This window comes from Styela clava, unplaced genomic scaffold, assembly GCF_964204865.1.
Source record: "Styela clava unplaced genomic scaffold, kaStyClav1.hap1.2 HAP1_SCAFFOLD_136, whole genome shotgun sequence".
Classification (NCBI taxonomy): Eukaryota; Metazoa; Chordata; class Ascidiacea; order Stolidobranchia; family Styelidae; genus Styela; species Styela clava.
Genome location: NW_027556539.1, coordinates 24,455 through 38,626, shown reverse-complemented (window position 1 = coordinate 38,626; position 14,172 = coordinate 24,455). Strand labels below are relative to the sequence as shown.

General features: G+C 29.7%; 1 non-coding gene across 1 annotated transcript; it reads left to right on the top strand.

The window, feature by feature from the left end:
* Positions 1-5,414: 5,414 nt before the first annotated feature.
* On the top strand, positions 5,415-5,487 carry Trnai-uau (transfer RNA isoleucine (anticodon UAU)). Its single transcript has one exon. It is a non-coding gene; the product is annotated as a tRNA-Ile (tRNA).
* Positions 5,488-14,172: the final 8,685 nt, after the last annotated feature.

Genomic DNA, 14,172 nt, shown 5'->3' with positions numbered 1-14,172 from the left:
AAAAGGTTTTTTGAAAAATAATGACAACAAAAACAGTAAGTGATTTATTAAACATACAAAAAGGTTATGTTTTAAAAGGAGAAAAAATATTTGATTTGGTTACATCAAAAGGAGTACCTTTATTATTGATTAAATTAATAAGTAAGAAAAATAGTTTCAAATTAGACATGATTAAATTTAAAAAATTATGAGAAAAACATTTGATTATTTCAAAAGGAGGAAAAGAAAAATAATGTACAAAAAAGTAGAAAACTACGTGGATAACGTAATAAAAAAATACGAAAGTTTAAAGTTTTATAAACAATTGCTTATGTGAGCAATAATTCAAAAAATGAAGGAAAAAGATGGTGAAAACCAACCAGTAAAAAAAAAGACAGTAGAAGAATATATATATGAGATTGAAAATAGCATTGTCCCATGGGGTCTCGATTTAAACTTATTGAGAGAACATTTAGCGAATAGTAGCAGACTTTACGATGAATGTGAAGAAAGAATACAAAAAGAAATGGATATGCAAGAGCAGTATAAAAATATGATTATAGCATTTAAACATTGTATAGATAATTATGAAGATATTATCGCAACAAGAAGAGGACCTCCCTGAGAGTGAGGAAAAAAATAATGAAAGAAAAAAAATAATGTGATATAATAAAAATATAGAAATAAAGAAGAAAACAGATAAGATCACTTCTAAGGAGAAAAAAACCAATGGAAAATAATATAACAAAACAAATCGAATTGATGAATTCGAAAATCGAAGCGCTCATCAAAAATCAAAATGACATGGCAAAGCTTCAAGGTAGAATTATAGAATTTATAAAACCAAACAAAGGAGGACAGAAATAATGACAGAAAATGAAACTATTATTCAATTATTGAAAAATTTTGAAAAGATGATTAAAGCAAATCATGAAGATATTAAAAAGTTAGGTGAATGCCTTAATCATAATTCAGAAAGTAGTATTGAACAAGAAAAAGATATTAAAAAATTATTTGAAAAAACAAAACAATTGACAAAGTTAATTGAAAATAAAGGAGGAAAAAATAATGACAAAAAATAAAGAAACAACACTAAAACACAACGCGGATCATATTTGAGAATGACAATTGACAAAAGAACAAGTGGCTTTCATCAAAAAAGGTGTTCCACTTTACGATTCTAAAAAAAAATATAAAAAATTAGATATGTTTATATACAACAATAAATTATATGTTGTTAGATTATATAGCTTACACAAAACAGGTGTTTATATGTCAGCCACACCACTATTAACAAACGGTAACTGTATTATAAAAAATAAAGATGAAGATTTTTATGAATTGAATGGATATGCTAATTTATTACCTAAACCTTTTAACTTAAAAGACGCATACTTGAGTTTAAAATACATTAATAGCGTGTGAGAAAGCTGTACTAGTACAGTAAGGGATGATGATAAATACACGTATGAACATAACAAATGATGAAACAAAAATGAAAAATATAGATTTCCCAATTTACCGGCTTTTAAGACCATGAAGAGATTAATTCAAATGGCGGTACCTCACCCAACAAGTAGCGGTGCAATTACAGAAGAACGATTATTAGAGGTTGAAAAAAAAATAGATTATATTATTAAATATCTAAAAGGAGGAAAAGAATAATGTCAAATTTTTCGGATGGAAATGGAAAATATAAAAAAATATCTTACGACGAATTAAAACAATTAGAAAAAAAAATGGAAAATACACTTATTAGTGCTGTTGAAAAAATGAATTGTGGTATGGTTTATTGTGATTGAATGAGCTGGGATGAGTCACCACATGAACCTTTGAGAGGTCGTTTTGTCGTCACTATTGAGTCTATGGGTCATAGATTTGACTTTGTAAACTTTAATATTCATATTTTAGAAAAAAAACCTAGACGATGATATCATTTAGAAGATAGTGATAATAACAAAATCGAAGTTTATTTAATACTTGAGGATTTTGAAAAATTAGATGATTATCTTGAAGAATTTAAAAAAACTATTAGAAAAGAAATGAGTTCAATTATACTAGCTAAAAATTGAAATAGATTATATAGTTATGATTTTGAAAATATTCGTATGAAAAAAGTTTGAAAAATTTCACAAAAATATTTTAACAAAGACTATAATGAAGCCGATGAATCAACAAATAATTACCCATCTTACATGAAAAATAAAGTTTCACGTAGCGCTTTCAATAGATGTCGAAAAAATCTTGTTAACTTAGCAAAAACAAAACTTTCAACTTGAAAAAAAGGCGATAATCCCAAAATATTTATTGGTGTATATGCTGTTCTTGATTGAGAAAAAGAAAACGTTGAAAAAATAAAGACAATTAATAGAATTAGAAAAGAAATAGCTAATCAAAAATTCACGAAAAAAAGAGGATCGTATAAATATAAAGGAGAAGAATAATGAAATATATGACAAAAAAACAAGTAGAAAAATTTAATTCAAAAATGAATCAGAGAAATTTGAAGTTTCATGATTATTTTGAAAAAATCAGTAAGGAAATTACAAAAAAACATCGAAAATGAATATACACAAACACCAGTTGAGATGATAACGACAGTAAAAGAGTTGTGTTTTTTATGAATTTCGAACAACGCAAAGACGAGGATAAATCATTTGACCTTAAGGTTATGGTAAGTTGCGACACTAAAAAACTATGCCGGTTGAATGTTGTTTTCGCTGAATGACGAGAAGACATGCCTGAAAAAAAGTTTGATAAAGAATTTGGATATGATTTTCTACATCAAATGATATTTAAGGACATGCTCAAAAAGTTTGAAAAGGAAATTGCAAAACAAGAAAAAAAAAGATAAAATAATGCAAAAAAAGGAAGCGAAAAAAAATATTTTTACCAAGTATATTATAATGGAGGGACAGTGACAACTAAGCTTTAGCGACAATTTCCTTTCCTTTATCTTTTTATTTTCAAAGTCACTGTCTGATCCGCTTTAACCGGTCATATTACGGCCGGTTTATGACGAGGTCTTGGTAAACGTCAAGGCTTCGTCTCTCTGCCAGCAAAATAAAAAAATAAAAAAAAAGGAACACAGGAGGAAAAAAACAATGTTCAAACAAGAGTTATTGAATAAAGGGCTCATTATCTCAATTGAAGGGATTATGCGAGCAGGAAAGACGACAAAGTTAAAAAAGCTTATCGCCGAATGAGGTATTGAAGAACCACAAATTTTTCAATTAGAAGGAACAACACGAGAAACACGTCAAATTAGACCAGTTATCACTTTTCGTGATCATATCGATTTGACAAATAAAATTGAAGATGCCATTGCCAAAGGACATAATGTTCTATTTTTTGATGAATTTCACTTTTACCCATATGAGTTTCTACAACAAATTCCAAACTTACAACGCCGTCGTATAACACTTGTATTTTGTTTATTAACATTGTATAAAACGGACCCTAGGTATTTTTTTCAAGAATACGTTGGAAGATTTGCAGACGTTCGTTACAAATTAGACGAAGCTCGTTGTTTCGAATGCGATGAAAAAGCATATTCAAATTATATTTTACACAACGACAGTAATAATTTGGTTGGAGACGCGGATAAATATCAAGTATTATGTATCAAACATTATATAGAAAAGACTAAATATAAATAAAATTATGAAAAATAACAAACAAATAAATCAATTAACATACGAAGAAAGAATGTTTTACCACACACACAAACATAAAGGAATAACAAGTAAAAAGGTGTGAGAAAACTATAAAGTATCAAAAAATAAAAAAAATAAAAAACCAACAACATTTGAGGAACATTTTTCGGTATACTGATGATATTTAAACAGAATGAGTAAGGCAGGAGTTAAATGGGGTGTTAACAAAAATGGAAAACCTATTTTTTATAACTATAGATCTCTAAGTATATACAACAAAGCGGTCGACCCCGAATCAGAAATGATAACAGCTTCTGTTTTGGCAAAAAAAATAATTGAAAACAAAGATATACCAAGCGAATTAAAATTTATAGATTTTCTTGAAAGATTCTGATACGAAATTAGTATGTTCGGAAACTCAACAATACATCGTCAAGAAAAAGATATTAAAAATATTTGTCGAAAATTGGAGATAAAACTTAGAGATTTATGAAATCTTTCAGATGAACAAATAAACAAATGTAAAAACATGAAATTCAAAAGTTCGTTCTTTCAAAAAAATAAATTAACTCGATCATCTATATCTAAAATTAAAAATATGAGATTTAATACAATAGATGTTGATAATCAATATTTGGATACTAAACACATGGGGAAATCGAAAAATTACACAAAAATTATCGACATTCTTGACGCATACATCATCGAAAATGGAATTAAGATAAAACCTGACAAAACAAGTAAATTTTTGTTGTCTGTTTTTCGACACTTATGAATTTGAAATGATAACTTTTATTCACTAGATGAAACACCTAAAAACATTAAAGATAAAGGTTTTGAAGCTGTAGGAAAACACTATCGTATTTATGGTAAACACAAAATATTTACCAGCAGATGACCATTATTGCATCGTTTCGTGAAACATTATAGAAAACTCGAACCGAAAACACCAATAGAAAAGAAAGAAACATTTTTACAATATTTAAAAAGAAAATTATTTGGAGGAGGAAAATGTAGTATAATAAAATAAAGAGAAAAAATAAATTATATTTGGGGATGTATAGGTTCGACAGGTGAAACAATCTTGATGTTCGCAGTAAAATTAAGATTTTAATTGCAAATATTTCAATACCTCTTGAAAATTACGCGTATTCTTACGCAGTTTAGTCGAAAAAGACATAGGAGGAATCATTTTTTAATCGTTTATTGTTAAAATATGATAAAATAATAAAGTAAACTGTGATAAAAATTCGTTTGTGTTTTTATCTAAAGCAAAAACAAACTAATCGGTAATTATTTTTGTTTGATTTACAATTATCGACGAACCATAAATCAAACTAAACTGTAGAAGACATTTAAGGTCTTCATCTGGAAGTGGGTGCAAATCCCACCATCTCCACCATGGAAGAGTAGCGAAGTGGTTAAACGCGTCTGGCTGTAAACCAGATTCTTTTTAGATACGGGAGTTCGAATCTCTCCTCTTCCACCAATGATTATTTGGGATACGTCCTTTTAGTCCTGTCATGACTTTAAACTGACTTATAGAGTGTTAGTTCAGCGAGGAGAACATCTGTCTTACAAACAGAAGGTCAGTGGTGCAATTCCACTACACTCTACCATTTGCTGGTTTAGCTTAATGTGGCAAAGCACCCGTCTTGTAAACGGACGAGTACAGGTTCGAGGCCTGTAACCAGCACCATTAGCAGATGTAGTTTAACGGTAGAACATCAGATTTCCAATCTGTTTATGGGGGTTCGATTCCCTTCATCTGCTCCATATAGAGCCATAGCTTAGTGGTTATAGCGCTCGCTTTATAAGCGTGAGGTCTTGGGTTCGATCCCCAATGGCTCTACCATTTTGGGGTGTCGCCAAGTGGAAAGGCAGTGGTTTTTGGGACCACCATTCGCTAGTTCGAATCTAGCTACCCCAGCCATTATCGGAAAGTAGCTTAGATGGAAAAGCACTCGGTTTGGGTCCGAGAGATCATAGGTTCAAATCCTCTCTTTCCGACCATTTTTACCCACGTAGCTCAATTGATTAGAGTAAGGGTGTTCTAAGCCTTAGGTTGGAGGTTTGAATCCTCCCGTGGGTACCATTTTTAGGGGTATAGTTTAAAGGTAGAACAAAAGCCTTCAAAGCTTTTGGTGTGGGTTCGAGTCCTACTATCCCTGCCATATAAGGAAAGGAGGAAAAAAATATGGAAAATAGAATAGATAAAATTAAACGAATGTTTGCTGTTGACGATGAAGTGTCACGTTGCGAATCAAAATTGCGTGCGGATCTCAAATCGAAAAAAGTTGATGTACAACGACTTATGACAGCACATTTGGATATTAATTCGATCCCCAAAGACATTACAAAAAAACAACAGGCGCGTCGAAAAAAAGTGTACAAAAGTATAAATAGCATGATAAAATATTACATAAAGGAATTAAATAAAATAGGAGGTCAAAAATAATGACAAAGAATAAAGAAAAAACCTTAGAGGATAAAATGTTAGATAAAATGACAGATAGTGAACGTATAACTTATTTACACAATAAACTCGAACGAAACTTAGAAATTATTTTTAGCAAATTAGGGGTTCTAGATGTCGACATATGTAACAATAAAATACAAATAGAAAATAATTTAAAAACTATAAAAGAAATCATTAAAAATTTAAACACTTTGTTACCTACGCCTGAAAAATGAGAGGCCGAAAAAAACAAAGAATTAATTGATTGAAATAGAGATTTTAAACTAAAAGGATTAGATGTCAGACTTAAAAAAATTGAAAATATAATAAAAAAAGGAGGTCAAAAATAATGACAAAAAATAAACAAGTTAAAGAAGTTTTAAGCTTCTTACAAAAAAATAGGTTAGACAGTATTGTCTTAGGCGTTGGAGCATTAAGTTTAATTGGTGCTATTACAGGAATTGTGTTACATAGTATCACATTGAGCAAAAGCGTACCCGCAAAGAAAATATTATATAAAGAATTAGTAATTAAACGAGACGCAGATTTTGAAGCTCAAAAAACAGCATCTATTACTAAATATGGAATAATTGAAGATGCTACTATAGAAATTACAACCAAGTTAAAATATGAAATTGGAATTGGAAAAAAAACACCCATTACATTTAAAGAATTATTAGCGGAATCAATCAAACAAGATTATAAATTAAATAGTCAATTTTTCATTGAAGCATTAGACGAAAAAATCATACTTATTGAAAAAGCTATTGCTAATAAAACAAAGGAAATTGAAGATAGAGGATGACTAAGAAAATCATATAGAGAAGATTCTGTAGCTTCCGATGAAAGTACCGCTGATGTAATGGAAAAACAAGACTTAACACCTTTAAGAGAAAAAGAAACAGACGCCGAATTTGAATTGAAAGTATTAAAATCAACACTAAAAAAATATGAATCAGCTAAAGAAAAATGAGGATCATATGGGTTAAATTTTCCTAACAATGATATTAAAGAAGACGCAATTAAAGAATTGTCAGAACCATATAAAACATTTGATAAAGCGTTATTGCTTTCAGAAAATGATACACAATACGGATATCACGCAAATAATGTAGTAAATAGTAGTATTGGGCTTGGATTAGCTGGCGTTGCTTTCATCGTTTTAAGCTTAGTTTTAACAAGCACAGCATTTAAATTGTGAAAAAAATTAAGAGGAGGAACAAAAAAATAATGATGAAATTTATGACAGACGCAGAAGCCATTGCTAAAATTTTCAAAATGTCGCTAAAAGAAGCGAATGAAAAATCAAAAATTATACACGCAATTAGAGAAGAAGAACGAAAAAAAATGAATTGTAAACATTGTTGCATGTGTAAAGTAGAAGAAATGACTTCTTTCAAATTAAACGAAGAAATAAAAAAACTTAAAAGTAAAAACGAAAAACTAAAAGCTGATGTGGAATATTTGACTGATATATGTCATAAGGAGGGATACCGAGTATAATGAGAAGCTGAAATACAGATATGAAAGAAAGATATTTTTCGAAAAGTAGAAGAAGATTTACAATAGGACATGATAGATTATACGATATGTATGACTCTTCGATTTATCGAAAATTGGAATCAATTATGATTTATGAGATTAAAATGGAATTGCTGACAGAAGAAATTTTGATGGAAACATTTGACAGATATGTAGAGCGCGATTATCAAGCAAAAAAAAAATTAATTCAAAATGATTGAGAAACAACATGTATTGATGATTCAACTATAAACGTAAAACTTTCTTTTTACGAAGCAATTTTGGAATTAGTAAGTTTTCATATTATCAAAATCCAAGAAAAGCAAGATGGAAACAAATAAAACGTTAAAAAAATTTTGAAACTTAGAAGACATTTTATTTAAATTGGCACCACACGCTAAAACAATAGTGGTGAGTCCAAAACTTGACGGAGTGGGAGCATTTTATGATGCCTCTACCAACAAGTTAATTGTTTGCCGTTCTTGATCAGAAATAACAACTTTTTCCATAGAAGGAATATTGGAAGTCGGCTGGGGCGAACTTGTTATGAAGAAAGAAAATGGGACACGAAGAGACGTTGTTGGTCTTCTTAATAGGAAGCAAAAAGTGGAACGACATAAACTAATTGATTTCATTAATTATAAAAATGTTGAAAAAACAATAAAAATTGATGAATTAAACGATTATATCGAACAACAAAAACAAATTGATTATCCTATTGATGGTATTATTATCGAGCGTAAATATGCGTTCAAATTACCGGGACCGACGGCGTGTGCGACAATCAAAAAAATAACTACACAATTTGGAAAAAAAACTGGTAAAATAAGTTATATAGCATGATTGAACCACCCTGTTAAATTGAATGAAATTTTCGCTAAGAAAGTGAATTTATCAACAAACAAACAAGGATACAAGGTTGGGGACCACATCGTTATTGAACTGAAAGGACAAGCAGTACCGATAGTGATACGAAAGGAGAACATGTAAAAATGAAAAAAGGAAAATTTATTGTTGTCGAAGGAATTGATTATTCTGGTAAAACAACATATATTAAAAAATTAAAAAAAGAATTAGAAAAAGAAGGATTGAAAGTACTTACGACATGCGAACCAAAAGGAATAAAATTTGGACGCATTATGGCAAATAAAATCTTTTTCAATGATAAACTAGATATTAGTTCACGAACTAAAGCAGTTTTGTTTATTGGAATCGGATGAGAATTATTTATGAAATATATCAAACCACAATTGAAAAAATACGATGTTGTTATTTGTGATCGATACATTTTTAGTACTTATGCTTACCAAGTTTTCGGTGGAGACAAAACAATTAATGAACATGAATTATTAGGATTATATAACGAAACTATTTTAGATGATTATTTCCCTGATGAAATTCATTTTCTCGATTGTCCGACAACTGAAATAATGCGTCGAGCAACAATTCGAAAACCAACAAACAATTACGACGAAAAATGCCTTGATAAAAAGTACGTTAACCTAATACGTTCTGCGTTTCGAAAAACATTCGATTTTTTCAACGCTAAAGGTGGTTACGCCGTTAAACAACAAATAGAAAAAGTTACAATATATAGGAAAACAACCCAAGATAAGGAGCTTTGAGGAGAAATATGAAAAAAAGTAATATAATTAAATGAAACCGAAATGATGATCGGAAATGATTTGATTTCGAAGAAGACGCAGAACGTTTTGAAACAGGATTAATGTTTGGTGTTTTCGGAGCAATGAAAACCGGAAAAACCACAAATGTCAAGAAATGACTGGATAGTTTTCTAAAACCTGATGAAATACTATATGTAGTGCCGAAAGAATCAATTCGACCAACAGACAATTACGATAAATACAATGTGTGCAAATTAAGTACATCATTATTAAGCCACGAAGAGTTTTCAAAAATTGAAAAAAATTGTTTCTTGTGGGATATGGGACAATCATTATCGGTTTCAAATAAATCTTTATTTTTCGAATTTGGAAGCGAATATGATTGAATCACGAAATTCATAAAAAAACCCAAAAATATAAAAATGGTTGTTTTTGAAGAATTAGGTTTTTTCAACCATTTAATGGATGACGTGTTAATGATTTTTCGTTTTTTACTTTCGATAGGAGTATCAATTACGTATATTATGATCAACAAATATAGCTGTATTTTTCGAGATGAAACAGCAATTATTGATTTTTTAAAAGAAAGAAGTCATTATTTCACTGACATTCCGTACAATAAATGCAAATGTGGAAACAATCTTGATGCTGAACACACGGAAGATAAAAACCTCGAAAATACAGAATTAAAAACACCTGAAAGTTTTACAGGTAGAAAAAGATACAATTTATATTGTTATCAGTGTATAATAAATAAAAGAACGGAGAACAAAAAAAATGTTTAATATAAAAAAACCGATAAACTGAAAAAAAACAATATTGAAGGTAGTATTGGCTATTAATTATTTAGCCTTATTATTTACGACAATGTCAATAGTAATATGTACTTTGGCATATGGAGACAAAACCGAATACTACGCTAGTTTGTTCAACAATGGTACCAAACACGTACACAAGTTTTATTTGCTCGGTTTCGCAACAGGAGCTTTTGCTTTCCTGGCAACAAATATTTCGTTTTTCTTTTCGGGATTAAATATCGAAAGAAAGTGAAAAGATTTAAAATCATTTAGCTTGGTACAATCAGGCTTTATATTTACAGTTAGTGGATTAATTCCACTTTATACTGCGTGAACAGGTTATTTATTATCATTAGGTAAAGATTCAGATGGTAATATTATTGAAGGATATATCATTGGTGGTATAATCATACTATTACTATTCATCGCACAAATTATTTTAGGATATTATTTTATAGTTAGAACAAATAAAGGAGGACCAAAAAATGGCCAAAAATAACAAAAACATAGGAGAAAAAACAATGAAAACACAAAAAGAAAACGCTATTGATTTAGCACAATTTGAATACGACAGATTACAATTAATGTCAAAAATTGAATCGCTTGGAAAAAAATTAAAAGCTGAATTCAAAAAAAACAAAAAAGACAAAGAAGCAAGTATTAAATTTAGAGCACTGCATGAAGATATTTTACAAACATCTTTTGATTATTCAAAATTATCAGCTGTCGTAGAACATCACACAAAAAAATACATGGAAGAAAAAGAAAAAGCAGAACAAGCAAAATACAAAGCAAATAATAAAAAATAAGGAGAAAACAATGGAAACAAACAAAACACTAATGTTAAAGAAAAATAAAGAAGCATTAGAAGTAATTTCAGCTCAAGATTTGGTCGTTTTAGACGGTTTTATCACAGCAAAAAAAGAAGAAGCGTGTATTAAAGAAAAAGTTAAATTACACAAAGAAGCAATGATTAATTACATGTCACAAAACGAAGTGACTAAAATTATCGGAAAAGACAACTCTTTTTCAGTAACGATGAAACAACCAGTTTCTATGCGAAAAATTAATTATGTTAAGGTAGTTAAAGATATCGAACTAGAATTCGGCATCCCACCAGCTAAGTTGGAAAAAATTATCAACAAACATACAAAAATCACAGAAGCAAAACAAACCATTATGGCCAAAATAAACGTGCCAAAACAATAAGGAGAAAAAAAATGGAAACTAACAACACAACAACAAACACAACAACAAACACTGCAAACCCTGCAACAAAAAAAACTGAAGTACAATACGCACCTGATTTTAAATTGCAAAACACAACAACAACTACGCCAGAATCTGTAAAAGATAATGTGGTAGTTAATGAACCTGCAAAAAAAGAAAGTGGAGTGGAATTTGTCACTGCGGGAGAAAAAAAACGAGCATTCGAAAGAGCACAAATGGTAATCGGATCAGTAATCAAAGCAACACATGGGATTATTCAAAATAGTAAAAACGCTAAATTGAATGGTGATTCATATATTCGACTACAAATCATCGCATATTCAATCGAAAAGCAAAAATACATCAAAATTTTTATTAGCATTATTAGACAATTTTTCGATGAAAAAGATGTTTTCGATTTTGCTGTAAAACTAATCAAAGAAGACAAAATGAATGGTGTATATCTTAAAGTTAGAGGATTAACTTATCGTCAACCTTTCTTAATGCAAGATATGGAAAAAAAGACACCTTACTTAAATGAAGACGGAACTTTGAGAAAATGAAACAAAATTTCAATGGCACCAAAATTCCAAAACTCATTAGTCTTTTTAGCTGATAAATTCGGTGAATGAAAAGAACGTGATGAAGCAATTGCTCCATTAACTCGAAATAGCTACAACTCAATCGTATATGACAAACCCGAAATCAATTCAAAAAAAATTGAAGTTAAAGGAGACGCTTCGGGTTGAGACGCGAGCTAGACCTCATTCCCAATACACAATCGGAAAAAACAAAAGTGGTCAAAAAGCTATTCAATAATAGTAATTTTAACTACAGTGAACATCGATTATTGGTTCCAGACTGACCACCAAGTTTTTTTCTCAACAATTGCGGGTTGAAAGACGGAAAAGTTGCCTTTATATGTATGTATATAAGGGCAACGCTCCCTATTTTTCACATTGATTCGATTGGACTTTATTTATTTTATAAAGAAAAATGAATCAAATGAGACGATTTTGATTTGTTAGAGTTTTTCACAAAAAAAAGTATTGGACATATCAACTTGATCAAAAACGTTCGAGAAGATTTTCCACAATATTTTAGTACGGACAGAGATAGCAGTTTTGAATATCAAAAAAAAATGGCAGGATTCATTCAAAACAGAAAAGGGTTTTTTTTCGCCAACAAAGGATTATACCGAGTTGCCGACAACGGAATTACCGAATGAGAATTACCTGACATGATATTAAAAAATAAAGAGGAGATGACAGAGGAACACAAAAAACCATGATTTATACCAAATGAGACTTTTTTCGATTATGAACTTTTTACTAAATATTTAAATAACGAAATTGATTTCCGCAATGATAAAGAATACGAATTTGTTGCGGATTTCGCTAAAAAAGACGAAGAATTAACAAAGACATTATTCACAATATTAGCTAAGGTCAATCTCTACAGAGCAAAAATGGGAAGTATAGTAGTAATTAATGGTGGAGGAAACAATGGTAAATCTGAGTTTTTACGATTAATAAAGAAAACAAACGAGGACGGCATTCAAAATGAAGCATCAATCAAAATGCTAGATGCCGGACACAAAATGATATATACAACTCTAATTAACCGAGTTGCTGTTTTATTCGACGAGGAATACAAATTAAATAAAAGCAGAATAGCATTGTTGAAGGATTTTACAGACAAAAATTGCGTTAAATCTTTCGAAGAAAAATACAAAACAAGCTTTTCAAAAGTAATTCCTCCTCAAAATTATATTTTTTCGACTAATGAAGTATACCATATCAATTCGGAAATCAATGGACGAGAGGCTTTACGAAGACGTTTTTGCTTTATAGAACTAAAAAACAATTTTGGTAAATACAAGGCAAGACATGATCCAGAGTCGATTATGTACAACAAGAAAAGTTTGACAAAGATTATGACAATCGCATTTTATTATTTTGTGAAATCGAAATGTAAAATATATCAAACAAAAGAAATGAAAGAATTGTACGCAAAAAGAACAAGACCAAAATTAGAACAATTTTTGGACAATTTATTCGAAGAAGTTATCGATATAACCTTGGAAAAAAATGGTAAAATAATATACGAAGAATACAAGTCTTTTTGTAAAGATAATAGATGAGAAAATGAAGGAAAAATTCGTTTTAACAAATTACTTGAGAATACTGATTTTGATACTTACGATGTTGAAAAAGTAAGATTAAAAAGAGAAAATGAATTTTCAGGTAAAATGGTTAACGGGTGATGATTTATAATTAGCAAAAAATATAAGGAAGGAAACATAAAATAATGAAAAAATTAATTATCGATACAGAATTATACAAAGGCAAAAATTTTGAAGAATGATATTTTATTGTGGGGGAAATGGACGTTGATACGAAAGAAATTACGATTCGAGAGTTTAGCAATCACGATGCAGGTATAAAAAAATACATGCCGAATTGTGACAAAATAATTGGTTTCAATTTCTTTCGATATGACGTTTTAATGATAACCTACTTCAACAACGGAAATAACTTAAATGAATACAACGGTTATATTATTAATAATGGTTATAAACAAGTAGCGAAGTTTTACAAGAAAAATAATACTTTTTATTCATGACTTTATGCTTACGAGTGACCACAAATTTACGATTTGGCGGATAACCAATTTGATTTATATAAGTCGATTGGACCGTCATTAAAAAATAAATACTTCAAAGAATTTGGAGAAGATATTTGAAAGGGCGAAAAAGGTGATAAGAGACAATTCGAAGAATGAGATTATTACAAAAACAACAAAGAAAAATGTATTGCGTATTTGAAAAATGACTTGGAAGCTACATACAAATTATACAAAAACCACGACAGACACCCGTATTTAAACATTAAACAATTGATGACAAATCAAAGTTTGTTGGCTGT